The 27,926-nt window shown below is 40.2% G+C and overlaps 1 protein-coding gene across 5 annotated transcripts in view; it reads left to right on the top strand.

The window, feature by feature from the left end:
• Positions 1-27,926, top strand: part of RERE (arginine-glutamic acid dipeptide repeats) — a 465,254-nt gene that overhangs the window by 115,278 nt on the left and 322,050 nt on the right. For 2 of the 5 annotated variants that reach the window (XM_009186902.4, XM_003891064.5), the window contains exon 1: positions 1,751-2,942. The exons of the other annotated variants lie outside the window; for them this stretch is intronic. The gene's annotated coding sequence lies outside the window, so the exon portion shown is untranslated. Of the gene's footprint in view, positions 1-1,750; positions 2,943-27,926 lie in introns of those variants that run through there. 5 annotated transcript variants of the gene reach the window in all.

The following is a 27,926-nucleotide window of genomic DNA, read 5'->3' as shown; positions in this document are numbered from 1 at the left end:
GCCTGGGCGACAGAGTGAGACTCCGTCTCAAAAAAAATAAAAAATAAATAAAAAAAGAAATGTGCAGAGGATATATGGAGTGAGTAAAGCAGTGTTGTTGACCTCAGTTCATTTATTCATTCCACAGATTTGTGTACCTGATACAAATCTACATTATGAGGAAACATATAGAACTCTATGGAAGTGCTTAGAAGGGGCTATGAGTGTTAATAAAAAAAATCACACCCATGAATTACAAACCGAGATCAATGCTGTGAAGGAGGAACACAGTTCTATGAGAACTTAAAGGAACTTGACCTAGAATGGGGTCTCAGGGGAAGCTTCTCTGAAAAAGTGATGTTTGACCTGAGATCTGAAGGAGGCTTTAAATGGTCTGTGAGTGGCTGTTGGGGGCTGCAGGGAGATTATTCCTGCTCTAGTGGGAAGGAGCATACTGACCTGTGGTAGAAATCCCTATACCTGGGGGAAGTGGAAAAACTGGTGTAACTGGAAGGTGGGGGGCTGGGTGCAGGTTGGATTAGCAGCAGGTGCAAGATGAGCACAAAGAATTTGAGTGGCATAAAATGCTGTCAAAGCATTTAGAATCCCTGAGAGACTAGGTACAGTGTGAATTCAGAATAGAGCAGTTTGCTGCTTCTCACCAGCCTATTCCAACTCAGTATAAACCAGCACTTTTAAAATGGTGTGCGGAAAAGAAAAAAGAAATTCTTTTCAGCCTGTGCCATGTGTCTGGATATAGCTGGTTAGAAAATTGGAAGTGTGTCCAAGTACAGGAGTAGCTTTGCAGCAAGGCTTTAGGATCAGTTTCATCTCTGACATATGTGGAGTAATCTCATAGCCACTTGGTTATGAAGCAGATTTTCAAGTCACAGGTCCCCCTCAGGATGGTTTCACTGAGGAATGGTGTTTAGTGGAGCTTATAGCACAGCTAGATTTGCACTACAGACCGTCTCTGATTTGTATTGATCACAGCCACCTTTCAGGGGGGCAAAGACATTATGCCTCATCAGCTCTTGCTCAGTACATGTGCTGTGTTAGGAGTTTGAGACAGATATTTCTATGTCCTGTAGAATAACTTGATTTGTCTTTAAAAAGAGATCAGCAGAGTTATCTTTAAATAGCAAACGTGCATGTGCATGTCTGTTTGGCTATCTGTGGCAACAAGACAGGACCCCTGGGTTCTCTTCAGCCTGGCCCCACCGCCATCTTGTTGAGAGACCACAGGCAAATCACTTTAATCTGTCTAAATTTCTCTATTGGAAAGAGAGTACCCGATAATACAGTCACTTTATAGGGCCTTGGAAAGTCTTAATTAACATTTATGAAGTTATTTGAGAGTTCCATGAAACTTGCCTGGAAGGGGAAAGGTGTAATAGTGAAGATACCAGGAGTAATCATTTAAATTTTGAGTTGCACCTTTCTAATTTGGGTTGACACTGAGTGAACTTAATACTTAGAATTTGTATTTTATAGGAATACATTTTAAAAATTCCTATACAATGTCTTCTTTGAGAGGACAAAATGATCTTGGCTATCACCACTAGAGAATATGTGGTTTAAATGTACTTTAATTTTAATAAAATTTAGCAAGTTGATATATATATATATTTTTTACAAGACTTAGTTGGGGGTGGGTAAGAAATCAGTTTGAAATTAACAGTTGGTAATCTTATCACCACTAGAGAATACATGGTTTAAATGTACTTTAATTTTAATAAAATTTAGCAAGTTGATATATATATATATATATAAAAGACCAGACTTAATTGGGGGTGGGTAAGAAATTAGTTTGAAATTAACAGTTGGTAATCTGTTAAGATGCACAGAAAAATTGAATTAATGAGGGAGTCTGGAATCTGGTAGCTGGTAGGTTATATGTTTATTTAAAGCCACACGGTAAGGAATGTGCATTTATTTTGCTTCCTTATTAGATGAATTTCAATCATGCACAATTTAAGTATGTCTTGTCTAACAGATGGATCTTTATTTACTTGTGGAAAAGGGATTGGTGAGATTTTTAAACAAATGACTTACAGAGAATTCTTAATGTGTAAGGAAAACTGGGGTCAGAAGTGTTGTTTGACACCAAACAATGCTGCTTTCTCTCGGTGCATCTTTGAAACAAATGTTTAGCTTGTCTGTGATTGTTGGTTGTTTCATCCGCATTTGTTAGACGTCAGAGGTGGTTGGCATTAATATTCCTGGCAGAAGCAGAGGCAGCTCTAGGATGTGTGAAATGCTGATCACTCACAGGGATGCGCTGCCTCTTTAATGTCTTGCTTGCAGATGCATTTTCTAGCTGACCACGCTATTAAGAGCTGCCATCAATCACGCAGGCTCCCAGTTCCGGCTGTCGGAGGGGAGGGAGGACTGGATGGGGGGGTGGAGGCCGGCCAAGCAACGAAGGAGATAAAATTGCAGCTGGCATTGTGTGTGTGTGTGTGTGTGTGTGTGTGTGTGTGTGTGTGTGTGCGCGCGCGCGCGCGGCGGCCGGCAGGGGCGCGCGTCGAGCGGGCTGGGCTCCAGCCCGGGTTTTGCCGGCCGCCGCCGTCACGGGGAGGCTGCTCTTTCTCTCCCGGCGTCTGGGTCACCGGCATGTGGCAGTGGTGGCCCGGCCTCCCGGGCTGAAGGAGCGCGAGCCGAGTGCCGCGGCCGTGGGCAGCAGGCGCGGGCCGGAGCGGCCGCATCCCTAGCGGGCGGGGCCCCGCGCGGCCACCGCCTCCTGGAGCTGCCGAGCAGCGGGGACCTGCGCTGGTGCGGTGCTGCCCTGCGGCCGCTTAGGCTTCCTTTTGTTTTAGCAAGTGCACTTCTCTCCCCGAGTCCCCACCTGCCCGCCCACGCCGCCTCTTTCCACGGGTCCGGAGTTGACGGGGACCTGCGCTGGAGGAGGAGGAGGAGGACCAGGCCCTGCGGTCTCAGATCCTTCCACAGGCGGGCCGCAGGCAAGTGGCCGGCGGCCTCGTGCTTCGAGGGGGACGCGAGTCTCGGGCCGGGCCAGAAAGTTGGACAAGTGCGGGTGGGGGGTGGGGGGCTTTCGGGGTGGGTGCACGGAGTGTTCCAGCCGACCCTAGAAAGATGTAACTTGGGTGTTCCCAAGAATGATGATGGCTTTCCAGGAACGGGGAGTCAGTATTTGCCGTGTCCTATTGCATTTCTGTTGGGCTCACTAGTTTTTCAGTAGCCCTAAACTCTGGAAATCTCAGTTAAATCGAACAGAAAATATTTTTTGGGGGGGAGGAGGTGTAGAGAAAACACTATTTAAAAATACAAAAAAATATTTCTCTTCTGAAAGGAAAGTGCTTTTGAAGTTGAGCGGAGTATAATGCAGAAGTCGCTGTTTAATCAGAAACTTCACATTGCATTACTGTGGAATAAATTGAAGTTTAAAAATAAAATAAATCTGATGGATTTGATTTGAGGCTACTTATGTGACAAATGAAACTTTCTTCTTGGACCAAACTACTGTTATTTTGCCAGAGTAGCTAAAATGCGGAGGTAGTCTTGAAGATTGTTTTATGTTTAAATTGTTAAGAGAATTTTTTAGTGTGAGGTGCTGTCTTCCTTGTTTCTCCTCTCTTGTTTACTCAACTCTTGTTTTCTGAAACTGTAGGGAGACCTGCTTGACCACTTTTTGTTTGCTTAGAAAGAAACTCCTGTAATAGGTTACTTTTTTTACTTGCAGCCTTTAAGCTTCCCTGGCGCACATGTGCCCCGCGCTCTGTGGGCATTGTTTGGCTGGAGGCCTCTTAGCCACACGGAAAATCTAGAAAATGGTCTGTAAATGAACACGGGTGTCTACAGAGAAATTCCATTTTCCCTTTGAAATTGTGTGCCTCTGTGTTTTAAGATTGAGACACTGAGTAAAAGTTGAGAACAGATTTAATGAAGTCCTCACTTTGCCAAAATTACTGTTTTGAGTTCTGGTTTTTTTTTTTTTTTCCCTCTCTTTCTGGAAACTCCAAATTTAAAGTAGACATTATTTGAAACCTTACAGATGGGAACAATATCCCATGTAAGCACATTGATCTGTGGGCAATTATTTCCAGAAGCACAACTAACTCTACATTTTTATGCATGTGTTAGATTTAGGCTCTAAGAGGCAGTTGCCTTTCTGAATATTTACATTGCGTAGTAAATTACACAAGGCAGATTTTTAGATGCTTAACAGCAACTTCACAATAGTGTGGGGCCAGCAGATTTGAGCTTGTATTTTTTTTTTCTAACTCTGTAATTTAGTAGTGTTTAAACTATTTTATAAAGATCCCTGGCCCCAGTGAAAGATGGTTTTTCAGTCCAGAGCACTTGAGCGCTCATTGTACTCCGGCAGGCGCTGGCGCTTGGCAGGCTGCACTTGAAATGTTATTTGATCTGGTTGCATGATAGAATTGACTGAGATTACACTTTTTCCCTCCCCGTGGCTGATGAAAGCAATGCATCAGCGAGAAGTGTTCAATAACATATTTAAAGACTTAACCCACATTTATTCACTCTAAGGTTTCCAGAAAAAGGCCGTTTAGATTTTTGTCTTGTTTTGTGGTTTTTGCATTTATGAATTGAGGCAAGAGCTGACGTAATGTAGCTGTACCACTTCCTTTGTGTGTGTGTTTTTATAGCGTATAGGATATGTTCCAATCTACATGATTGTGATTATTTCTGAAATGCCTGAAAGAGGGAGGGAGGGTGTGTGTGTGTGTTTGTGTGTGTGTGTATTCCCCTCAGCCCCATTCCGGTACCTTCAGCTATATGGCAATTTATTTTTTACATTGTAGGTTAGGGAGGGAAGACTGTGATGGTAAACCCCATCAACTTGTCAGTAAGGTTCAGTGAATTGCCTGTGTGTGATGCAGACTAGCTTTTCATTTTAATTAGTGCAACTGTACAGCTGTTAGGTCAGAATGCATTGGCTGCTCCTACAGGGTAGTTTTATCTTACACTGGAGGTTTTATGGACTTGACTGCCTGTGTTTCTTAATCCCTTTCCCATGCCACCGTGCTTGCTTTTAAGCAAGTGATAGAACAAGACAAGCTTTTGTTATTTAATAGTTTACTTGTGAGAGATTTATTTTTGGTTTTGAGGAAATTGGTAAACCATGTAACTTATTAGTAGGTATTATATTTACCATGCTTTTCCAAGGCCAAAGGGTTTTGCTTGCTATTGTGTAGTCTGAGAAGCCGATAGAGCCATCCATTTTATAATTACATAGGAAGCCAATATTTTGTGTAAAAATCAACAATAAAAAATGGGTTCTTTGTTTACTAGTCTAGGATTAGTTTGTAAAACTCAAACAGAAATAAATGTTAGCATCATTGGAGATAAGGTGGCTAGAATGTTCCCCCCTCGTGTCTTACCTCTTGTTAACATTGTACAAAAGGACCTGAGCAACCCATTGACCAATAGCAGTTTGGCCATGGGCTGGGTGGTAAATGGAAGCTTTTAGAAATGTCTGCTCCGGGGCATGTGCGACAAACTGTATTTTATAGTGTTATTGGTTTCAAGTTATTAGAAAGTATTTATGAGTAGATTCGAGTGTTTGAATATAGGCATGTAACAAAAGTCAGGCTTTTCAGGCTGTAACATAGATTGTAATGTGACTGACATAGGTTCTCAATGGTCTGGTCTCTTTATTGTCTGCTTTCCTATTGAGTAGATACTACTGTCCAGAGCTGTTATTAACTACTACATTTATTTTTATTTTTATTTTTTTTGAGATGGAGTCTTACTCTGTCACCCACGCTGGAGTGCAACCTCTGGCTATACTGCAACCTCCGTCTCCCGGGTTCAAGTGATTCTCCAGCCTCAGCTTCCTGAGTAGCTTGGGACTACAGGCATGTGCCACCCACCATGCCTGGCTAATTTTTGTATTTTTAGTAGAGATGGGGTTTCACTATGTTGGCGAGGTTGGTCTCAAACTCCTGACCTTATGATCCACCCGCCTCAGCCTCCCAAAGTGCTGGGATTACAGGCATGAGCCGCCGCGCCCAGCTTATCCACTGCATTTTTAAAAAGGAGCAAAAGTCATAGAAACAAACTTGATTGAAATCTGATTATAACTAAACCTGATATTATACATGTGGTACCTTTGTCAGAGGCCCAGTTTGCTGATAGAAGATGGGGGCTGAGGGTTGTTGGGGGAGTGGCATCTCGTGGGGGTGGCTGGGTAGAAAGAGAGCTTGTCTTAGACTAAGATTTTTTTAATTCATTGGAGAAATTGGTCCATCTTCAGACAACCTAGAATGAAGCAGTAGAGTGCAGTATTTTCTAGAAAATGTGATAATTTAATTGTAACTTATGTAGAAAATGTTTTCTCTAATTAAAAGAAATTAAAACATTTAGATTGGCAGCAGACTGCTGAATCCAAGGAAGAATGGAGGGAATAGGTATCCTATATCCAATTCAAACAGGTTATGTCACAAGTTCATTTGTAAATCTTTTTTCAGGTTATGTTATCCAATTCCACATATTAATGATGATTGGGGTCTTAGACTTGCCCTCTGAAATCTAATTAATCCATGAAATAGTTCACATACTTAAATATTTATAATAAAACACAATAATGTCGATGTTTAGTCAATAGGAAAATTAGCATACTTTTACTCAGTTTTTAAAGTTATCATTGAACTCTGGTGTGATTCATTAATTTATTCAGTACAGCGTAGTGGTAAATAGTTAGGCTGTCTGAATTTGAGTTCTATTCTTAGTTCTACCACTTACTCACTGTGACACCTGGGTTAAGTTATTTAGCCTCTGTGACTGTTTTCTCATACCAGAAAATAATGAGTCTACTTACAGGATTTACGAAATGCTTAGGACCATGCTTAGCATTGGAAAACAGTGAATAGTTAATATGATGAGCACTAATTATGTACTAGGTACTATTTTAGTTGCTGAAGATACAAAAAAGATGAAGTCTCTGTTCTCATAGCATTTATTTTCCAGTGGAGGAGGACAAAGCAAATAAAAATGAGCATGATGATTTGTGAAACTTACATTGCTGAGCAGGTCAGTGAGCCATGATTGCACCACTGCTCTCCAGCCAGAGTGACAGAGTAAGACCCTGTCTCATTGAAAAACAAAAAAGTAGAAAACATTTAATTTTAGAGTGTTAATCAGAAACTCCTTGTTAAGATAATAAGTATACAATAGGTAAGTATGGGAGATCATTATAAAAGTAAAGTGTTGGGACCAGGTGCGGTGGCTCAAAATCACAGCATTTTGAGAGGCCATATTGGGAAGATCTCTATCTCTGGAGTCCAGAAGTTCAAGACTAGCCTTGGCAACATAGCGAGACCCTGTCTCTATTTAAAAAAATGAAAATAGAAAAAGTAAAGTGTTTATGCCATTAATGATTCGAAATAATCACTTGTTCTAAAGCTGACCAATTAGATCTGTTTCTCATATCTTGTTTTCCACAAGATGAATGAGCTTTTGTAGTTGTAATTTTAAGAAAGGGTTCATTTATATGTGACTGGTGGGCTTCAAAGGAACAAAAGAATGTAAATATACTGTGCATTTGAAAAATTACTTAAGTCAAAAGCCTCTAGATGGTGTGTGCTGCTGTATTCACAGCTGTATTTACCAGTAGCTGACCACATTATCTACCAATGATTTTAAAATAGCTGGGTAGAAACAGTGGTATATTCAGGTCTCTGCTGGTTTTGAACCTCAACAGCAGTAATGACTTTACTTGTGTGCCTTTTAATAAAATGACAGTGAAAGTACCTCCTTTTGCATGTTCCTCAGGATTTCTTAGTTGGGGCAGTTTATGTTTTGCACAAACAACCTGAGTTTTACATACAGAAGCAGATAATCAAGTTATTTTTATGTGGTGGTCTCTCAGGAATGAGACTGGAGAAATTCTGCTGATCTATATCACTCAAAGATGTTTTTGTTGTTTTACTCACCAGCTTTATCATTTTAAACATTTAAAAAATGTTAAATGTAGGCTGTTGCTCTGCCTAAAGAGTACCATTCTTTATTCCTTTACTTAATAAACTTGCTTTCACTTAAAATGTTAAATATATGTAATTGATAACTTATACATATATAGTATTATAAGGTGAGTCTTATGTGACGACATTCTTTGGCATTACCAACAAAAAAAGACAGGCCCTTCAATACCCAGATCTACTCCCTAATATGAACTTTTTTTTTTCTATTCCAAAGATTTAATACAAGTTCTTCTTTTGGAAGGACTCAGAATTTTAAATCTTATTATTTTTGGCCACAGATACTACTGTTCATTTGCTTAGTAAAGTGAATGATTTGCATAAGTTACATGTAAAACATAAAAAAATAGTTCAGAACATTATCCAGGAACTTTAAAAAGTTGTGTGTGGGGGTGTGGTTGGGGGAAGAAAGATACATGTGTATTTATTTATTAATTGATTAAATTATACAGAAAAACCTGTATCTAGATTGAACATTTGAACATTTTTTTCTGTTTTTTGCTATTTATTTCTTACTGTTACCTTCTTTTTTGAGTGGAAGGAAAGTGATGCAGACAAGTTTTCATTTTATGTGTATGTTTTTTGGCCACTTATCTAGCCAACGTCCTTTCTTTCAGAGCCTGTGCTCTACAGATCATAATTCTCACATAATTCTTAAAGTAAATGTTCAGTAATGAAATATTCACCTTTCTCGATATGTTAGATGTTTGTGGAAAGGACTGTAACGGTATTTACTCTTAAGTGTGTTGAGTGCAAGAGCAATTTGAGTTTAGATCTTATTATTTTTTTCAGTAGTACATCCATTACATTTTATTTGCAATTTTTTTCTTTTTGATAATTTCAACTGCTTTTATTTTATTTTTTATTTTTGAGATGGAGTCTTGCTCTGTTTCTCAGGCTGGAGTCCAGTGGCGCAATCTCAGCCCACTGTAACTTCTGCCTCCTGGGTTCAAGCTATTCTTCTGCCTCAGCTTCCTGAGTAGCTGGAACTACAGGCATCCGCCACCACGCCCTGCTAATTTTTGCATTTTTAGTAGAGATGGGGTTTCACCATGTTGACCAGTGTGGTCTCGAACTCCTGACCTCAGGTGATCCACTCGCCTCAGCCTCTCAAAGTGCTGGGATTATTGACATGAGCCACTGTGCCTGGCCTTCAGCTGTTATTTTTAGATTCAAGTGGTACATGTGTAGGTTTGTTGCATGAGTATATAGTGTGGTGCTGAGGTTTGGGATATGAATGATCCCATTAGCCAGGTAGTGAGTGAACAGAGTACCTAACAGTTAGTTTTTCAACCCTTCTCCCGCCTTCCCTCTCTAGCAGTCCACAGTGTCTATTGTTGCCATCTTTATGTCCATGAGTACCCATTGTTTAACTCCTACTTATAAGTGAGAACATGTGGTATTTGGGTTTCTGTTTCTGCGTTAATTTGCTTAGGATAATGGCCTCCAGCTACATCTATGTGGCTGGAAAGGATATGGTTTCATTCTCTTTAAAGGTAGTATAGTATTCCATGGTGTATATATGTACCACATTTTCTATTTGTTTGTTTGTTTATTTATTTATTTTTATTTTTATTTTTTGAGACGGAGTTTCACTCTGTCGCCCAGGCTGGAGTGCAGTGGCTGGATCTCAGCTCACTGCAAGCTCCGCCTCCCGGGTTTACACCATTCTCCTGCCTCAGCCTTCCGAGTAGCTGGGACTACAGGGGCCCACCCCTGCACCTGGCTAGTTTTTTTTTTTTTTTTTTTTTTGTATTTTTTAGTAGAGACGGGGTTTCACCGTGTTAGCCAGGCTGGTCTCGATCTCCTGACCTTGTGATCCGCCCGTCTCGGCCTCCCAAAGTGCTGGATTACAGGCTTGAGCCACCACGCCCGGCCTGTTTATTCGTTTTTTGAGACAGAGTTTCACTGTTGCCCAGGCTGGAATGCAGTGGCGTGATCTTGGCTCACTGCAATCTCTGCCTCCTGGGTTCAAGCGATTCTCCTGCCTCAGCTTCCCAAGTATCTGGGACTACAGGTACCCACCACCACGCCCAGCTAATTTTTTTTTGTATTTTTAGTAGAGATGGGGTTTCACCATGTTGACTAGGCTGGTCTCGAACTCCTGACCCTCAGGTGATCCACTCACCTCGGCCTCCCAAAGTGCTGGGATTATAGGCTGAGCCACCGCTCCCGGCCTTGTTTGTTTATTTATTGGAGAGTCTCACTCTGTTGCTTAGGCTGGAATTCAGTGGCACAATCTCAGCTCATTGCAACCTCCACCTCGCAGGTGCAAGTGATTCTCTTGCCTCAGCCTCCTGAGAAGCTGGGACTACAGATGTGTGCCACCACACCTGGCTAATTTTTGTATTTTTAGTAGAGACAGGGTTTTACCATGTTGCCCTGGCTAGTCTCCAACTCCTGAGCTCAGGTGATCTGCTCACCTCTGCCTCCCAAAGTGCTGGAATTAGGCATGAGCTACTACACCCAGCCTGTACCACATTTTCTTTATCAGTCCATCATTGCTGGGTTCCTAGGTTGATTCCATGTCTTTGGTATTGTGAATAGTGCTGCAATGAACATATGAGTGCATCTGTATTTTTGGTAGAACAATTTAATTTCTTTTGCATGTATACCCGGTAATGGGATTGCTGGTTTGCATGGCAGTTCTGAGTTCTTTGAGAAATCTCCAAACTGCTTTCCACAGTGGCTGAACAAATTTACATTCCCACCAACAATGTATAACTCTTCCCTTTTATCCCCAGCCTCACCAGTGTCTGCTGTTTTTTGACTTTTTAATAATAGCCGTTCTGACTGGTGTGAGACGATATTTCATTTTGGTTTTGATTTGCATCTCTCTCATGAGTAATGATGTAAACATTTTATCATATTTGTTGGCCACTTGTATGTCTTCTTTTGAGGAATGTCTGTTAATGCCTTTTGCTTACTTTGTAATGGGGTTCTTTTTTGCTTGTTGTATTGTTTAAGTTCCTTATAGATTCTGGTGCATTAGACGTTTGTCAAATGCATGATATGTAAACATTTTCTACTATTTTGTAGGTTGTCTGTTTACTTTGTTGACAGTTTTGTTTTTTTGAGATGGTGTCTCACCCTGTTACCCAGACTGGAGTGCAGTGGCGTGATCTCAGCTCACTGCAACCTCTGCCTCCAAGGTTCAAGCAGTTCTCTGCCTCAGCCTCCCAAATAGCTGGGATTACAGGCACCCATCACCATGCCTGGCTAATTTTTTTTTTTTTTTTTTTTTTTTAAATAGAGATGGAGCTTCACCATGTTGCTCAGGCAGATCTCAAACTCCTGACCTCAGGTGATCCGCCCCCCTGGGCCTCCCAAAATGCTGGGATTGCAGGCCTGAGCTACCATGCCCCGCCTTTGTTGATAGTTTCTTTTGCTGTACAGAAGCTCTTTAGTTTAATTAGGTCCTAGTTGTCAATTTTTGTTTTTGTTGCGGTTGCTTTTGAGGACTTAGTCATAAATTATTTCCCAAAGCCAAGGGTCAGAATGATGTTTTTTAGGTTTTCTTTTGGGATTTTTACAGTTTATGGTCTTACATTTAAATCTTTAATCCACCTTGAGTTAATGTTTATATATGGGAAAAGGTAGGGATCCAGTTTCATTCTTCTGCATATGGCTAGCCAGCTATCCCAGCATCATTTATTGAGTAGGCAGTCTTTTACCCATTGCTTGTTTTCGTCAACATTGTGAAAGATCAGATGGCTGTAGTTGTATGACTTTATTTTTGGGTTCTGTGTTCTGTTTCACTGGTCTATGTGTCTGTTTTTGTACCCATACCATCCTGTTTTGGTTACTGTAGCCTTATAGTATAGTTTGAAGTTGGGTAATGTGATGCCGCCAGTTTTTTTTTTCCCCCCTTAGGATTTCTTTGGCTCTTCGGGCACTTTTTTTGGTTCCATATGAATTTTGGAATTACTTTGTTTAGTTCTGTGAAAAATGGCATTAGTAGTTTGATAGGAATAGCATTAAATCTGTAGATTGCTTAGGAAAGTGTAGTCATTTTAATGATTTTTTCATTTTAATGATTCTTCCAATCTATGAGCATCAAATGTTTTTCCATTTGTGTCATCTGTCATTTTTTTTTTCTCTTTTTTTCTTTTTCTTTTTTTTTTGTTTGAGATAGAGTCTTGCTCTGTCACCTAGGTGTGAGTGCAGAGGCGTGATCTTGGCTCATTTCAACCTCTGCTTCCCAGGTTCAAATGATTCTCCTGCCTCAGTCTCCAGAGGAGCTAGAACTACAGGTATGGGCACCACGACTGGCTAATTTTTGTATTTTTAGTAGAGATGGGGTTTCACCATATTGATCAGGCTGGTCTTGAACTCCTGACCTTGTGATCTCCCTGCCTCGACCTCCCAAAGTGCTTGGATTACAGGCGTGAGCCACCCCGCCCAGCCCATCTATCATTTCTTCTAGCAGTGTGTTCTAGTTCTCTTTGCAGAGATCTTTCACCTCCTTGGTTAGATGTATTCCTAGTTATTTTATTTCTTTATGGCTATTATAAATAGGATTGCATTCTTGATTGGCTCTCAGCTTGAACATTATTGGTGTATAGACATGCTGTGAGTTTTGTACATTGATTTTGTATCCTGAAACTTTACTGAAGTTGTTTATTGTACCAGGAGCCTTTTGATGATGTCTTTAGGGTTTTCTAGGTATAGAATCATATTGTCAGCAAAGGGCAATAGCTTGACTTCTTCTTTTCCTGTTTGGATACCTTTTATTTCTTTGTGTTGCCTGATTGCTCTGGCTAGCACTTCCTGGCTCTTTGAATGGAAAAGGAGAACTAAAAGTGCTGGAAAATATAAGGATTAAAGCAATCTGGCCTTTTTTTTGGGCAGGGGGCAAGAAAACTGGTGTTCTTCAGTTTTGCTAACAGGCCTAACATTTAAGCATTTAGGTAAGTAGCATTTTATTGTATATGGTAGATTAAAACATTAGAACATTTTAAAACATTAAATCAGTAGACTATTTTTTAGAATGGTTTTGGGTTTACAGATAAATTGAGTAGAAAGTACAGAGTTCCCGTATCTCCCCAATTCCCAGTTTCCCCTATTAACGTCTTGATTTAGTTTGGTACATTGTTACTGTTGATGAGCCAATATTGATACATTATTTATAACTACAGTCTGTAGTGTATGTTAAGGTTCACTCTTGGTGTTATACATTCTGTGGGTTTTGAAATATTTGATGACATGCGTCTACCATTACAGTCTCATATAGAAGAGTCTTTACTGCTCTAAACATGCCCTGTGTTCTCCCTATATATCCCTCCCTCTCTGCCCCCAAGCCCCTGGCCACCGCTGATCTTTTTTAATATCTCCATAGGTTTACTTTTCCAGATGTCATATAGTCGGCCTCATACAGTATGTAGTCTTTTCAGATTGGTTTACTTCTCTTAAGGTTTCTCCATGTCTCTGTGAGCATGATAGCTCCCTGCTTTTTATCACTGATAATATTCCATCATGTAGATGTGTTGAAGTTTATTTATCCACTTACCCACTGAAGGACATGTGGATTGCTTCCAGGTTTTGGCACTGAGGAATAAAGCTGCTTTAAACATCTGTGTGCAGTTTTTTGTGGTGAGATGAGTTTTCAGCTCCTTTGAGTAAATACGAAGGTGTGTGATTTCTGTGTTGCATGGTAAGAGCATGTTTAGCTTTGTAAGAAACTGCCATGCTGTCTTCCGAGGTGTCTATCATTTTTGCATTCCCACAAGCAAAGAATGAGAGTTTCTGTTGCTCCACATACTTGCTACCATTTGGTGGTGTCAGTGTAGTGGATTTTAGCCCTTCTTAGTTATTAATTTTTTTTTTCATGTAACTGCTCATTTTTGATGCCAGCTGTATTATAGTTTTTATTTTCTCTACTATTTGTCATGGAGCAGGAGAAACGAGGACCATAAATCGTACGTATTACATGTGCCTCGTTCTCTGTCTTGTAAGCAGAAAGCATAAAGTTTAGATTTAAAAAGGAATAATACAATCTAATTAGATTTTTAAATGGGCATAATTCTGGTACAATGATAGGTTAGGGTTCATGTAAAATATGCTACAGTAAGCCCTTTGTATTCTTGGCTTCTGTGTCATTTAGTCAACTATGGGGCAAAAATGTTTAGAAAAAACACAAATTAAAAAATATAGCATTTATATTGTATTAGGTATTATACGTAATCTAGAGATTATTTTTAAAGTATACTGGGCCGAGTACGGTGGCTCACGCATGTAATCCCATGCGTGATCTCCCACTTTGGGAGGCCAAGGCGGACAGATCACTGAGGTCAGGAGTTAGAGACCAGCGCCAATATAGTGAAACCTTGTCTCTACTAAAAATACAAAAATATTAGCCAGGTGTGGTGGCGGGCGCCTCTAGTCCCAGCTACGTGGCAGTCTGGGGCAGGAGAATCGCTTGAACTGGGAGGCAGTAGTTGCAGTGAGCCGAGATCACACCACTGCACTCCAGCGTGGGTGACAGATTGAGACTCCATCTCAAACAAACAAAACAAACAAACAAAAAAAGAAAAAAGTATATGGGAGAATGTGAGTAGGTTATGTGCAGATACTGTACCATTTTATATAAGGGACTTGAGTGTCTGGCTATTGATATCTGTGGAGATTCTGGAACCAATTCCCCTTGGATACCAAGGGATGACCGTAGTATTAATTTGTTAGTGGTTCCATATAAGTGTTATTTCTTCTCAGTTTCCCTGTGTTCTTCATTTTCCAAAACATTTCATTTTGTAAAACAAAGGTATACGTTTCAATTTTTAGAAATAAACCCATTCTGCTAAGGTCTTTATTTGCTAGATCTATGTAGAGTTAAATGTTTGTATTACTTTCTTTGTTTATTGAGAACCATTTATTTTAATGATCAAGGAACTCAGAAATGCAAAAGATTTGATCCTGTCCTTGGAGTTTGTAGTATATCCAGTAATAATCGCAGCAGTGCATATTCAAGGGCTTACTATGCAATGGGTACTGTGCACTTTTTAGAGGAGGTTAGAACTGCTTCCAGGGTAAGCTAAGTTAGAGCGTTTGACTCTGCATTTATCCAGTACTAGCTACTTGTTGGAATTTAACATCAACCTAATTGTGGCATATAAGTACCCAGTGCCTTGGTTGTTAAGATGGTTTGGATAGGCTCTCCTGATGGTTCGTTAATTCTTGATACAGGTCCTTAACTTTATTTTTATCATGGACTTCTTTTAGTATTGCTGTAATATATGATCTTTCTCCCACAACATAATTTGTGACTGTTAGAGTACATAAATTGCAGTTGGTTTATGTAACCCTTGAAGCCTATCCATGAACCCCCTCATTAAGAACTCCTTATTCTGGTGAGCCCTAAAAAGGAAGGCTTTGCATTTCTTATTTTTGGCAGGTTTGCTTTACTTGTATTGATTTGAGGCCATTGACTTGTATGAACACTTGTGGAACAGTGTTTGTGTGTACTGAATTGTTTATAAAGGGGTTCCCAAGGCTGCTGTTCACCGTGTTAAACTGCTTTCTTTATGAGAACATAGAGGATACACTTTTCTTAGCTCTTGGTACCAGAAGAAAACAGACCTTTGGTTTGTTTTCTAACTTACAGATTTAGAATCCTGTAACTCATCAAGTTTCCTTTGAGCCATTTGCTTATAAAATTTTGGCTGGCCGGGCATGTTGGCTCATGCCTGTAATCCCAGCACTTTGGGAGGCGGAGCCGAGTGGATCACGTCAAGAGATCGAGACCATCCTGGCCAACATGGTAAAGTCTCATCTCTACTAAAAATACAGAGATTAACTGGGCATGGTGGTGTACGCTTGTAGTCCCAGCTACTCAGGAGGCTGAGGCAGGAGAACCCCTTGAACCTGGGAGGCAGAGGTTGCAGTGAGCTGAGATCGCACCACTGCATTCCAGCCTGGCTACAGAGCGAGACTCTGTCTCAAAAAAAAATAAATAAAGTAAAATAAAATAAAATTTTGGCCACATCTAACAAAAGGTACAGAATGAGCATGAATACATACTTTCATGTAGCAGCTCATTCATGGTTTCATCTTTTCGATTCTCCTTCTCTTCCACTTTTTCCTTTGTTCCAAGGAAAAGAGAAGCAATATTGTATAAGTAAAAGTAAAGGCTTTGTAGCCTGTGTGACCCGTGAGACTAGGTATTAACCTAAGGACTATGCTCAAAGGTAAATACTTAATACTTCTTAGCTTTTGTTCTCCACCAAATACCCTCATCTGTTTTTAAATTTTATTTTACATTGTCTAAATCTCAGTAAGCTACCTTCAATCCCCTTTAAAGCCAGCCTTTAAAACTGCCTTTCTCTCTCGATACAAAGGTTTAATTTCTGCCTAGAGACAATCAGTAAAGAAATTGTGTAGGCGAGTGCCGTGGACTGAATTGCATTGCCTCAAAATTCCTATGTTCAAGTCCTAGCTTCCCTTTCCCCAAGTGCTGTCGTATTTGGAGGTGGAGCCTTTGGGAGGTAGGTAGGTTTACATGGGATCCTGAGGGTGGGGGTCTTCATGATGGGATTAGTGTCTTTATAAGAAGAGGAAGACAGACCAGAGCTGACCAGTGCTCACTCTGACATGTAAGGACACGGCCCCAGAAGGTGGCCATTTGCAAGCTAGGAAGAGAGCCCTCACTTAGAAAGTGAATCTGCTGGCACCTTGATCTTGGACTTCGAGCCTCCAAAACTGCAAGCGATAAATTTTTGCTGTTTAAGCCACCCAGTTTGTGGTATTCTGTTATGGCGGACTAATACAGAGTATAAATTTTATACATGCAGAAGACTATCAGCACAGAGACTGAGTTTTTTGAGAATGAAATGAGGATTATACTTCCCTTGGCAGAAGACTTTACACCTACCGAACAGCCTTTACTGGCCTCTAGTTCCATCCTTACAACTACCTTATGAAGGAGGCAGAACAGATGTTAGCCTCTTGGGTTACACAAAATGAGATCCAAGTGTAGGGCAGTTCACTGAGTTTCCCACATTTACAGTTTCCATTTTGGAAGTGGCTAAGTCTGTTAGTAGTTTTTTGTTTTTTTTCTGTATCCATTGCTCCTTCCCTGGGCATCTTGATTTGTCAGTCTTGTAATCGCTTTGCTTGGAAGAATATAACCTTTATTTTTAGTCCCTGTGGTGATTTGATTTTCAAGGTGAAGAACTCTCACTTCTCACATTCTGGCATGGGAACTGAAACTTCAGTGGGGAAATTATTGAATTATCTTTCCTGTCTCAGGGAAAAAATATAAATTCCTTGCCTGCTGTTTAGATTTGAAGTATAAAATTCCTTTGACGTGTCATAACTCTAAGAAATGTGATATTACCTGAATTAGTACTTGTGATATTGTATCCTTTCATTTTTATCCAGGTGTTGGTTTGTTACTCAGTCTTGCTGATGAATGTCTGTAATAGGATAGAGGAGTTATTTGTAGCTATCTACAACCAGAAATTTGCTGCTTATTTTAGTCAACGTGATTCCAGTATGTCTTCATCAAAGGGATAAAGCAGGAATGTCAGAAACTATAAACTTTATTCAACTAAAGAAGAAAAACAACCGAACCAAAGGCCAAAAACTGCATCCTCAATTCTGCCCTTCATTCTGAAAGAATTCTGAGTCTCCACAAAGTTTATATTCATAAGCTGTCAGAACATACTTAATTTGCTCCATTTTCCATTGAAATTTCAACAAAGAAACTAAAAAAAAAAAAAAAAATCAATTTTTTACTTGATAAAACTATTTCTTTCGATTAAAAGCTTGGAATAGATTTTTAAAAAAGCTTTATTGAGAGAAAATTCCTATACGAGATAACTCACTCATTTAAAAAGTATACAAATCAGTGGCTTCCAGTATATAGCTGCTCCTTGACTTAAGATGGAGTTGTGTCTCAGTAAACCCATAAGTTGAAAATACATGTCGAAAATGAATTGAATTCACCTAACCTACCAACCTCCATAACTTAGCCTAGCCTACCTTACGCATGCTCAGAACACTTGCATTAGCCTACAGTTGGGCAAAATCTTCTAACATAAATCCTGTTATGTAAGAAAGTGTTGGATATCTCATGGTTTATATGTATGTATGAATGTATGTATGGACAGACAGATGGATGTTTTGTCCAGTGGCACGATCATAGCTCCCAAGCTTAAGTGATCCTCCCACCTTAGCTTCTGGAGTAGCTGGGAGGCTACAGGTGTGTGCCACTATGCCTGGCTAATTTTTTAATTTTAATTTTATTTATTTATTTTTTGAGGTGGAGTCTGTGCAGTGGTGCAATTTCGGCTCACTGCAACCTCCACCTCCTGGGTTCAAGGGATTTTTCTGCCTCAGCTTCCCAAGTAGCTAAGATTACAGTAGCAGGTGCTGCGCCCAGCTGATTTTTGTGATTTTAGTAGAGACGGGTTTCACCGTGTTGTTGCTCAGGCTGGTTTTCAACTCTTGAGTTCAGGTGATCCTCCTTTGCCTTCCAAAGTGTTGGGATTACAGGCATGAGCCACCATGCCTGGCTTTAAATTTTTTGTAGAGATAAGGGTCTCATGTTCTCCAGGCTCCTCTCAAACTCGTTGGTTCAAGCAATCCTCCTGACTTGGCCTTCCAAAGTGTTGAGATTATAGGCGTTAGTCGCTGTGCCCTGCACTGAAAGTGAAAAATGGAATAGTTGCATGGGTTACCTAGAGTATGTTTTGCGCTGAATGCGTATTGCTTTTGGACTGTTGTTAATTTGAAAAAATCATGTTAGACCATCTTCAGTTGGGGACCGTCTGTGTTCATAGAGTTGTGCGACCAGCACCGTATTGCTAGAAATAGATTTTTATATGGCAGTTCTTGGTGATTGAGTGCTGTTAGATAATCTTTTTGTGCAAATTTGTACTTCTGTGAATAAGAATATAACTAAACTAAATGTGTACTTCTGTGAATAAGAATATAAGATGTTTTACTATTGCAATATGTAATTAAAACCTTGCTTTTGTGTACTGTGGTCTGACGTAAGGGAGTTAACTTCAGCCTAAGGTTATTAAATCCTTCAATGACTGATGACTCCCTTCAAGTTATGTACAATGAAGCAATTATGAATATGGTGTGAAAATGGGATGCAATCTCTTTCAACATATTATTTGGAGAAATTACAACTCTCCCCAAGTATTGTATATTCAAGTATGTTAGACACTGACCATTTTCAGCAGTTTGTTAAAGAAGTTTTTTTTTTTTTTGAGACGGAGTCTCGCTCTGTCGCCCAGGCTGGAGTGCAGTGGCCGGATCTCAGCTCACTGCAAGCTCCGCCTCCCGGGTTTACGCCATTCTCCTTTCTCAGCCTCCCGAGTAGCTGGGACTACAGGCGCCCGCCACCTTGCCCGGCTAGTTTTTTGTATTTTTTAGTAGAGGCGGGGTTTCACCATGTTAGCCAGGATGGTCTCGATCTCCTGACCTCGTGATCCGCCCGTCTCGGCCTCCCAAAGTGCTGGGATTACAGGCTTGAGCCACCGCGCCCGGCAAGAAGTTTTTATTTATTGTAGAAAGTCAGAGTCAGCCTTTATGTCTTAGATTTAGTGAGTTTCTTAGTATCAATTCCCAATTGGTTAATAAACGTCGAATGGACCCTTAAGGCTCCTGGGCAAGTCCATTCACTTGTGCAGTTTCTTAGATGCCTGTTTCATACATTGCCCTTTCAGACTTCCTCCTTGGCCTCATGCTGAGCTTCCTGCTTACGTGAGAAAATCAGAACAGTCTTAAGAGCCCTTCTGCAGACTCCTACCACATCTTGCTACCTTCCAGGGCATCCTGTGCTTTCCCCACTGCTTGTATATAGACCAGCTGTTCAGGGAACTCTCTGAGGCGCCACCTGTGCCCCCTCACATAGTAATTTCCTGTCTCTCATAGTGTTGATGTTTCATTCTCTGCTGGATCTTTCCCAGCAGCATACAAACATGCCGCTTTTCTCCAATCTTAAAACAGATACTCTGCCAGCTATTGCTGATTTCTCTGTGTCCTTTGCAGCAAAACTTCTCAGCAAGAGTTGTCTGTACCCAGATCTCCAGTTCTTCTTTCCTCTTAAATCCATCTGTTGTTGCTCCAGGGAAACTGCCCTTGTGATGGTCATTAAGACCTCTGCACTGACTGTTCCTTCTGCCTGGGATGTATTTCTCCAAGTATCTGTAGCTCACTCTCCCGCTTTTGAGTCTCAGTGAGAGGCCTACCTTGACCCTCAGTCTTGGCTCCACTTTGTCCTTACTCTGCTGTTTTCCCCTAGAGTACTTGTCTTCATCACAAACTACGTCTTTATTTTATTTATTTTATTTATTATTTATTTTTAAATTTCGAAATTTCTTTATAAATTTCGCTACTTGTTGCTCAGGCTGGAGTGCAGTGGCGTAATCTCAGTTCACCGCAACCTCCGCCTCCTGGGTTCAAGTGATCCTCCTGCCTCAGCCTCCCGAGTAGCTGAGATTACAGGCGCCCGCCACTGCACCCAGCTAATTTTTTTATTTTTAGTGGAGATGGGGTTTCACCGTATTGGCCAGGCTGGTCTTGAACTCCTGACCTCAGGCGATCCACCTGCCTTGGCCTCCCAAAGTGCTGGGATTACGGGCATAAGCCACCGTGCCTGGCTACATCTTTATTTTTATTGCTTATTGTCTTGTTTCTTCCACTAGAATGTAAAGTCCTGAATGACAGAGAATTTTGACTCTTTGGTTTACTACTCTATCTCCAGCACATAATAGGTGTCTGATAAATATTTGTTGAATTTCTACATAACTCCCTAGGATACATGGCTTTAAAAATTACCTAAATGCAGGCTGGGCACAGTGGCTTACACCTGTAATCCTAGCACTGTGGGAGGCTGAGGCGAGCGAATTGCTTGATCCCAGGAGTTCAAGACGAGCCTGGGCAACATGGCAAAACCCCGTCTCTATTAAAAATACAATAAATTAGCCAGGCATGGTGATGTGCGTCTGTAGTCCCAGCTACTTGAGAGGCTGAGGTGGGAGGATTGCCTGAGCTTGCAAAGTCGAGGCTGCAGTGAGCCAAGATTGTGCCACTGCTCTCCAGCCTGGGTGATGGGTGTGAGACTCTGTTTAAAAAAAAAATTATGTAAATAAAGAGTTAAAATGTTATCTTTAGTCCAGACCTACTTAGCTGCCTTCCTTGTATCTCCACTCAGAAGATATATCTTCACTCAGATGTCCAGTGAGCACCTAACACTTAACATGTCTAAATGGGACTCTGATGTTTTTCCCCAAACCATATCATTGTAGAGTTTTATTTTTAACTTCTTCAGCCAGCTGGGTTTTATGCACCAGCTTCTTTTCTTTGATTTATACATTGTACCACCTGAAAAACCAGAGGTAATTGGAGCAATCTTAGGTTATTTAAATTAGTCTCATTTGGCATGTCTAAAGCAGTCACATTTTTGGACATTGAAAACAATTCTAAACAGTAGAATAGCTGGGACTACAGGGGCATGCCACCACGCCTGGCTAATTTTTTTTGTTTTTTGTTTTTTGTTTTTTTTTGTATTTTTAGTAGAGACAGGATTTCACCGTGTTAGCCAGGATGGTCTAGATCTCCTGACCTCATGATCTGCCCTCCTTGGCCTCCCAAAGTGCTGGGATTACAGGGGTGAGCCACGGCGCCCGGCCTTAATGGATAAATCTTTATTGTGGATTTCTTAGGATTATTTGTATTTTGTTGTTTTAATACTTGGAAATATGGTTGTAGCTTTCAAAGTAAGGAAGTAGTGATAATTGTTTTTTTTTTTTTTTTTTTTTGAGACGGAGTCTCGCTCTGTCGCCCAGGCTAGAGTGCAGTGGCCGGATCTCAGCTCACTGCAAGCTCCGCCTCCCGGGTTTACGCCATTCTCCTGCCTCAGCCTCCCGAGTAGCTGGGACTACAGGCGCCCGCCACCTCGCCCGGCTAGTTTTTTTGTATTTTTTAGTAGAGACGGGGTTTCACCGCATTAGCCAGGATGGTCTCGATCTCCTGACCTCGTGATCCGCCCGTCTCGGCCTCCCAGAGTGCTGGGATTACAGGCTTGAGCCACCGCGCCCGGCCCGTGATAATTGTTATTGAAACTTTGATGACTTTAAAATATTTTACTTACCATGCACTTAGCAAAAATAAAATGCTTCCTGGAAAGCCTTTCTGTGTGTAGTAGGTAAACTGTTGAATCAGGAAATGTGTAGTTTAAAAGTTCCTCTCTATAGAAGCATCAAATTAGTTCTTTAAAATCCAAATTTGGACTGGGTGTGGTATGTCACTCCTGTAATCCCAGTGCTTTGGGCAGCCTAGGAGAGAGGATTGCTTGAGCCCAGGAGTTCGAGACCAGCCTGGGTAACATAGTGAGACCTCGTCTCTACAGAAAATTGAAAAATAAGCTGGGCGTGGTGGCACGTGTCTGTGGTCCCAGATACTTGGAAGACTGAAGCAGGAGGATTGCTTGAGCCCAGGACATTGAGGCTGTAGTGAGCCATGATTATGCATTGCACTCCAGCCTGGATCACAGAGCGAGATCCTGTCTCAAATGAATGGAATGCATGAATGAATGGATGAGTGAGTAAAGGGATTTCCCACCCATCGCTGGTTTTTAGCGTCTGACAACTTGTGTTTCCTGTTTATTGCAATTGCAGGAGGCAAAGATGGTGGGGACGGGAATGCTTTCTCATAGGGAGAGGTGGGGTTAACAGGCATCAGATCGTGCCTGGGTTTGATTATCCTTTGTAGAAGCTACACTTACTATTTCACCAAATACTTTTGAACTTGATTATTGCTTAATCATTCTTATTTGTTTTTAAATCTGTAGTTGAAATATGTTGATTTTAAGCCCCCTTTTCCTGTGTCTGATACGTAGTGCTTCTGTAACAGTTGGTGAAATGATTTTATAAGCTCCTGTGTTTCAGCACTGATTCCATGTGAGAGGAGGGAGGGGTTTTTTGTTTATGCCCAGGATTTTTTTTTTGATAAATTATTTCTTCTTTTATGACAGTGGTTTCATGATACTAGCTTTTCTAACAAAATTGCCTATAATTAAAGTGGATGTTTTAATATACCTACTTATTATTTGGTACAGTGATTCATTGAAAATGTATTTGGTTACTGAAGTATTCTTTAAAATGAAGGCTTTTTGCACACCTTGAACCATGAAAAATTTGTTGTGCTTTAGCATGACTTTAAGTGGAAATTTTGTTTAGTATCTATCTTGAATTACTAAGATCCTTTTGGTGCGTTTTAATGTAATCATTTAAGGCCAGTGGTAAAAACCAAAAAAACTGGCATTTAACCAGTGAAGTAGTATTGTTAACCTGGCTTTGAAGGAAAACCTGTGATGTGAATTTATTTTTTAATTAAGATTAGGTTGTAATAGTCCCAGGGAGTTGGTAGCTGTGATCGATGGATTGATTTGAGACAGAGTTTCGCCCTTGTTGCCTGGGCTGGAGTGCAGCGGTGCCATTTTGGCTCACTGCAACCTCCGTCTCCCAGGTTCAAGTGATTCTCCTGCCTCAGCCTCCCAAGTAGCTGAGATTACAGTCATGCGCCGCCCTGCCCAGCTTATTTTGTGTGTTTAGTAGAGATGGGGTTTCGCCATGTTGGTGAGGCTGGTCTCGAACTCCTGATCTCAGGTGATCTGCTCACCTTGGCCTCCCAAAGTGCTGGGTTTACAGGCCTGAGCCACTGCACCCAGTCGATTTATTTTTTAAAAACAAAGTCATATAAATGGATATATTCTGTTTTTAATCTCTGCCATAAATGAATATTTTTTTGTGTTTTATACCTTTATTGGTATTCTGTTAAAAGCAGCACCAGTAACTGTGGGGAACAGTTTTTCCTTAGACAGTCTACGGCAGATGGGTTGTAGAATTTCTGTGTGTCTCTGAAGACCTCTGAAGAGGTTTCTGGAAAGGTGTCTCGTCCCTCCTCGTCTTTTCTCTTTAGCAGGGTTCAGCCATTTCATTTCTTTACTCTAAGTAGAATGATTAGATTCTACTAAGTGGTACCCTTTTATGTCATTCTCAAGCAGAGAATTGGGGAAAAGATGAAGAGCAAGTCTGGGGGGTTAAAAGGAAAACAAAAGGGTGAAGGTACACGTGTGGTATAGACTTGTAGGATTCCTAGGAGGATGGCTTGGCCTGCAGCTGGGCCTGCATCCTCTCCTCTTTGAATATTCCATTTTTGATGTTATTAATTCTTCAGGCATTTGGCACCTAAAATACAGATAATTTGTAACATATGTTATATTTGGTTTTTGAAGTTTGATGGTTATACTAATAGAAGTTTTGAGTTCCATTCTTTCCATTCTTTTGGTAAAGACAGGCAGAGTTCATAAATTATGGAGTCTAATTTCTGATTGGCATCTTTGGGCTATACCAGTGTTTATTTTACCAAATTACAGCATTGAGTAGTTGTATTTCCCATCATTGAATCTGTTATCTTCACAGTCAGATCCTTGATTGCTCTTTGAATTAAATTAAGGCATGCGAAAGAATCACTTGTCATTTCTAATAAAGACTTGGTTGAAAACCTGATTGAGGCTGACATACCTGTGAAGTATGAGTCATCAGTTGCCTAATTTTTATTATGCATTATAATACTAGAGCCAGCATTTCTTGTTAAACATTATTACACACTTCACATTTCTAAGTATAGAGACATTTGTGAGTTAGTATAGTTATTTTTATTTTGTAGATAACAATTTTTACTACCTATATGTTGGAAGGCTTATTACCAGTCCCTAGTGGACATTGAGACATCAAAGGAATCAAGAAATACACTCATAAAACAAGAGATGGTCCCAATCATTTTGATAAAGTTTATGGTGGGTAAAACTGAACTGGACAGATAATTAATGTCATACAACAACAACAGTGCCCATAGGAAAGTTTCATTTAAACAATAAAACAAGCCACATAATATATTGTAGTACCTCAGAACAGAAATTGGTTGTGTGGCTTAAGCAAATTCAAAGGCTGTGGATAGAGATTGTTGATAGAGATTGATCTTGAAATGTGAAGAATTTATTGTATCACACTCCATAAGTGTTAGGAAAGAAATGAGATAGGATTTAATTGCAATTATTAGTCATGAAATTATGAAGAATATAGAGCCTGACTTTGTTATAGACAGCCTATAATATAAAGAAGGGAACAAGTCCCATTTCACTTGTTACTGAGACTTCATCTCATGATATGACAGAGCTTCAGTACAAGGAGGAAGCCTGGATGGAGGAAGGCCAAAATCTGTCACTTAGCCAAAATAGGGTAGGTAGGGTTCAGAGTAAAGGAGATTATGATCAAAATAAGCCCCTAGTCTCATTAGGGCTTTGCATGATTATGTTGAAATGAGAATAGAATACACAAAAATATTTCTGGTGTGGAGTTTACTGTACTTAAGTGCCTATTTCTCAAACCCAGAACCAAGTTGACTTACTATATTTGCCCAACTCTCTCAATGTGAATATTAGGATATAAAAGAATCAATTTCCGCTTCCATTCCTGTCCTACTTATTTAATGGCTACTCTTAAAATTTCAACTAAAGATTGAATTTCTTTATTTCTACTGGGATCTGTGAAAATCTATGGTGATTGTGTTAATACCTATTTCAGGTTAATTTCTTTGTTGATCTCTAGTCTTACAGATAAATTTCGTTTACTTTTTTTGATTTAGTTTAAGACCCGTGATATAGAACTTCAAGTGTTACCTAATCTCAATTTGTTGAGATGTTTAATAGCATATTTTAATCTGTGGCCAAATTTAGGTATTAATGATTTGAGGTTTCAACTCATATTTTGTATTTACAGGGGAAGTAGAACAATATATATGGAATAATTAAGCTAAGTAGATATTTGCCCTTTGCCATGGTGTTCAGTGTTCTAAAGTCAAATATTTACGATAGAAATGAAAGCTGAGCTAAACTGAAAGCCAGCCATCTTACCTTTTAAGATGAATAGGTATGCTGTGGCTTCTAAAACCTCATTTTCAGAGTTCCTGACAAAAATATTAAGAGAAAGACTCCTTGGTTATTATAAATAATTTAGTATATGAATAATCATGTATGAGATCCTTATGATTTATTCCTTGTATATAAAATTTCTGAGTGGTTTGCTTTGGAGGTGCCTGCACCGGTGAGAAAGTGATAGGAGAATAGTAGCTTATTATTGGCCGTTTCTCTTCTGCCCCCGCCCCATTTGTTTTATTTCTGGATGGTTTCAGTTTGCGTTTTCTGTAAGTTAGAAAAGATAAATGGTTTTAAAAGCCTAGGAAATTTGTTTCCAGGGGCCTCCATGGTTTTACATGCTTTCCTATTCCCATTCTCTGGCTCTCCACTCAGGTGGTTGAGCCATTGGAAATTTTGACCTGTATTTAAGCATTCGTAGAGGGCACTTGGTAATTTTTTTATTTTTGCAAGTATTCCTGCAAGATTGACCCATATTAGTGGGAAGCAGTTGCCTCAGTCCTTTGTATATTTACCTGTCTGTTTCTCCCGGGCTATAGTGTTTTCAATTTCCGACTCCCAGTCTGAGCTGAATGTGAACTGTGAAAGGGTGCTCGACTTCTAAATTGGTAAGGTTTATCATACGCTGAAAGGGAGCTGAGCAGGTACAGTTCTTTTCCTTTAATTCTGGCTGAGTGCTTTCTTTTCTCTCAAGGACCCATTTAAACATAGATGTTACGTTTCACAGTCTCTTCTTTTTTACCCTGAAGCCCACAATTCTGATTCTCATGCTTAAGAACTAAGATTTTTCTCAGACTCCTTCTCTGTCTTCCTTCTTTTCCATTCTTCCCCCCATCCATGTGGCATTATGTCCTTGTTCTTGAATTGCTTCTTTCTGTTGTCAGAGTCCTTCTGGAAACATTTTCTGTGGAATCCTCTCCATTCAAGCTAGAATTCTGGGCAAGAATTTGCTTTATAGACCACCGCACTACGTTTGCTTGCTTTCTCAGATTCAGAAGTGCTTTGGTTAGGAAGGAATAGTTGCCCACATTTTGGCATCTTCTCATGGCGGATGGCTGCTGACCTTTCCCCTCAGAGATCATTGGTACCTGGACTCAGAGGGCATAAGGAAGTACTCCAGAGAAACGCAACTTATGCATATACTCAGATGTATTTTTTTTCTATTGGTGAAGTAATAACCAAAAAGTCAGAATGATAATCACTGAACAGGTTTTTCTGGCTTTCTCCATTTTCCAGCAGGTGTATAGGAAAAGAACATTGGTGTCACATGACTGCCCTTCTTGTGTGCACAGAATCTCTTGCACCCCTCCCTGCTACCACCTTCCCCATACATCACTAAGAAAACAGATATTCCATGATGACTATTTTAAAGGCAGTACCATAGTGTTGCATTATGGAAAAATGTTTGTAGCTTAAATTTTAGAGAATTTTATAAAACATCCCTGTGCAAGGTCATGAGTTCTCTCCTGTTGCCTCTCTTCCTGTGTGTAAGCAGCCTGTGGTAATTAACTTGAGTGGCAGATCACACCAGTGAAGTTCTCAGGGAGCGCTTGGAGATATTTCAATCATTCTTGAAAAATAAGTGATTGAAAACATGTGCTCCTAAAAGCTCTAGTTTTGTAGAAAACAGAACTCTGCCATCATCTTGTATTATAAAAACAGGTAATTTACTGATTTTGCAGAAATTGAAGTTTTGTTTTTATTATGAAGAAAAATGTGCAGCCTTCTGCCTACCCACATGACAATTGCATAGGGTTGGGAAATCCTCTGAGGGAGGGTAGACTTAAGATTGTATCCGGGCTGTCATTACATATAGCCTGTCTGCCAGAGACTCTAGGCCCTGATTTCAGAGTGATGGTATAATATGTTGAGTGAATCGGAGAAGATCAGTGTGGAGAGGGGAATTTATAAAGGAAGAGTGCTGATGGTGTGAGATAATGGAACCTGTGATTCTAAAACTTGGCAGATGTGACTATGTTAGATAAAGGTATAGTGGAAAAAAATGGTTTCTTGCTCTTTTTTGTTTGGGT

The sequence above is a fragment of the Papio anubis genome, chromosome 1, assembly GCF_008728515.1.
Source record: "Papio anubis isolate 15944 chromosome 1, Panubis1.0, whole genome shotgun sequence".
Lineage (NCBI taxonomy): Eukaryota > Metazoa > Chordata > Mammalia > Primates > Cercopithecidae > Papio > Papio anubis.
The sequence above is the reverse complement of the archived record's forward strand: the minus strand, read 5'-3'. Positions and strand labels throughout refer to the sequence as shown.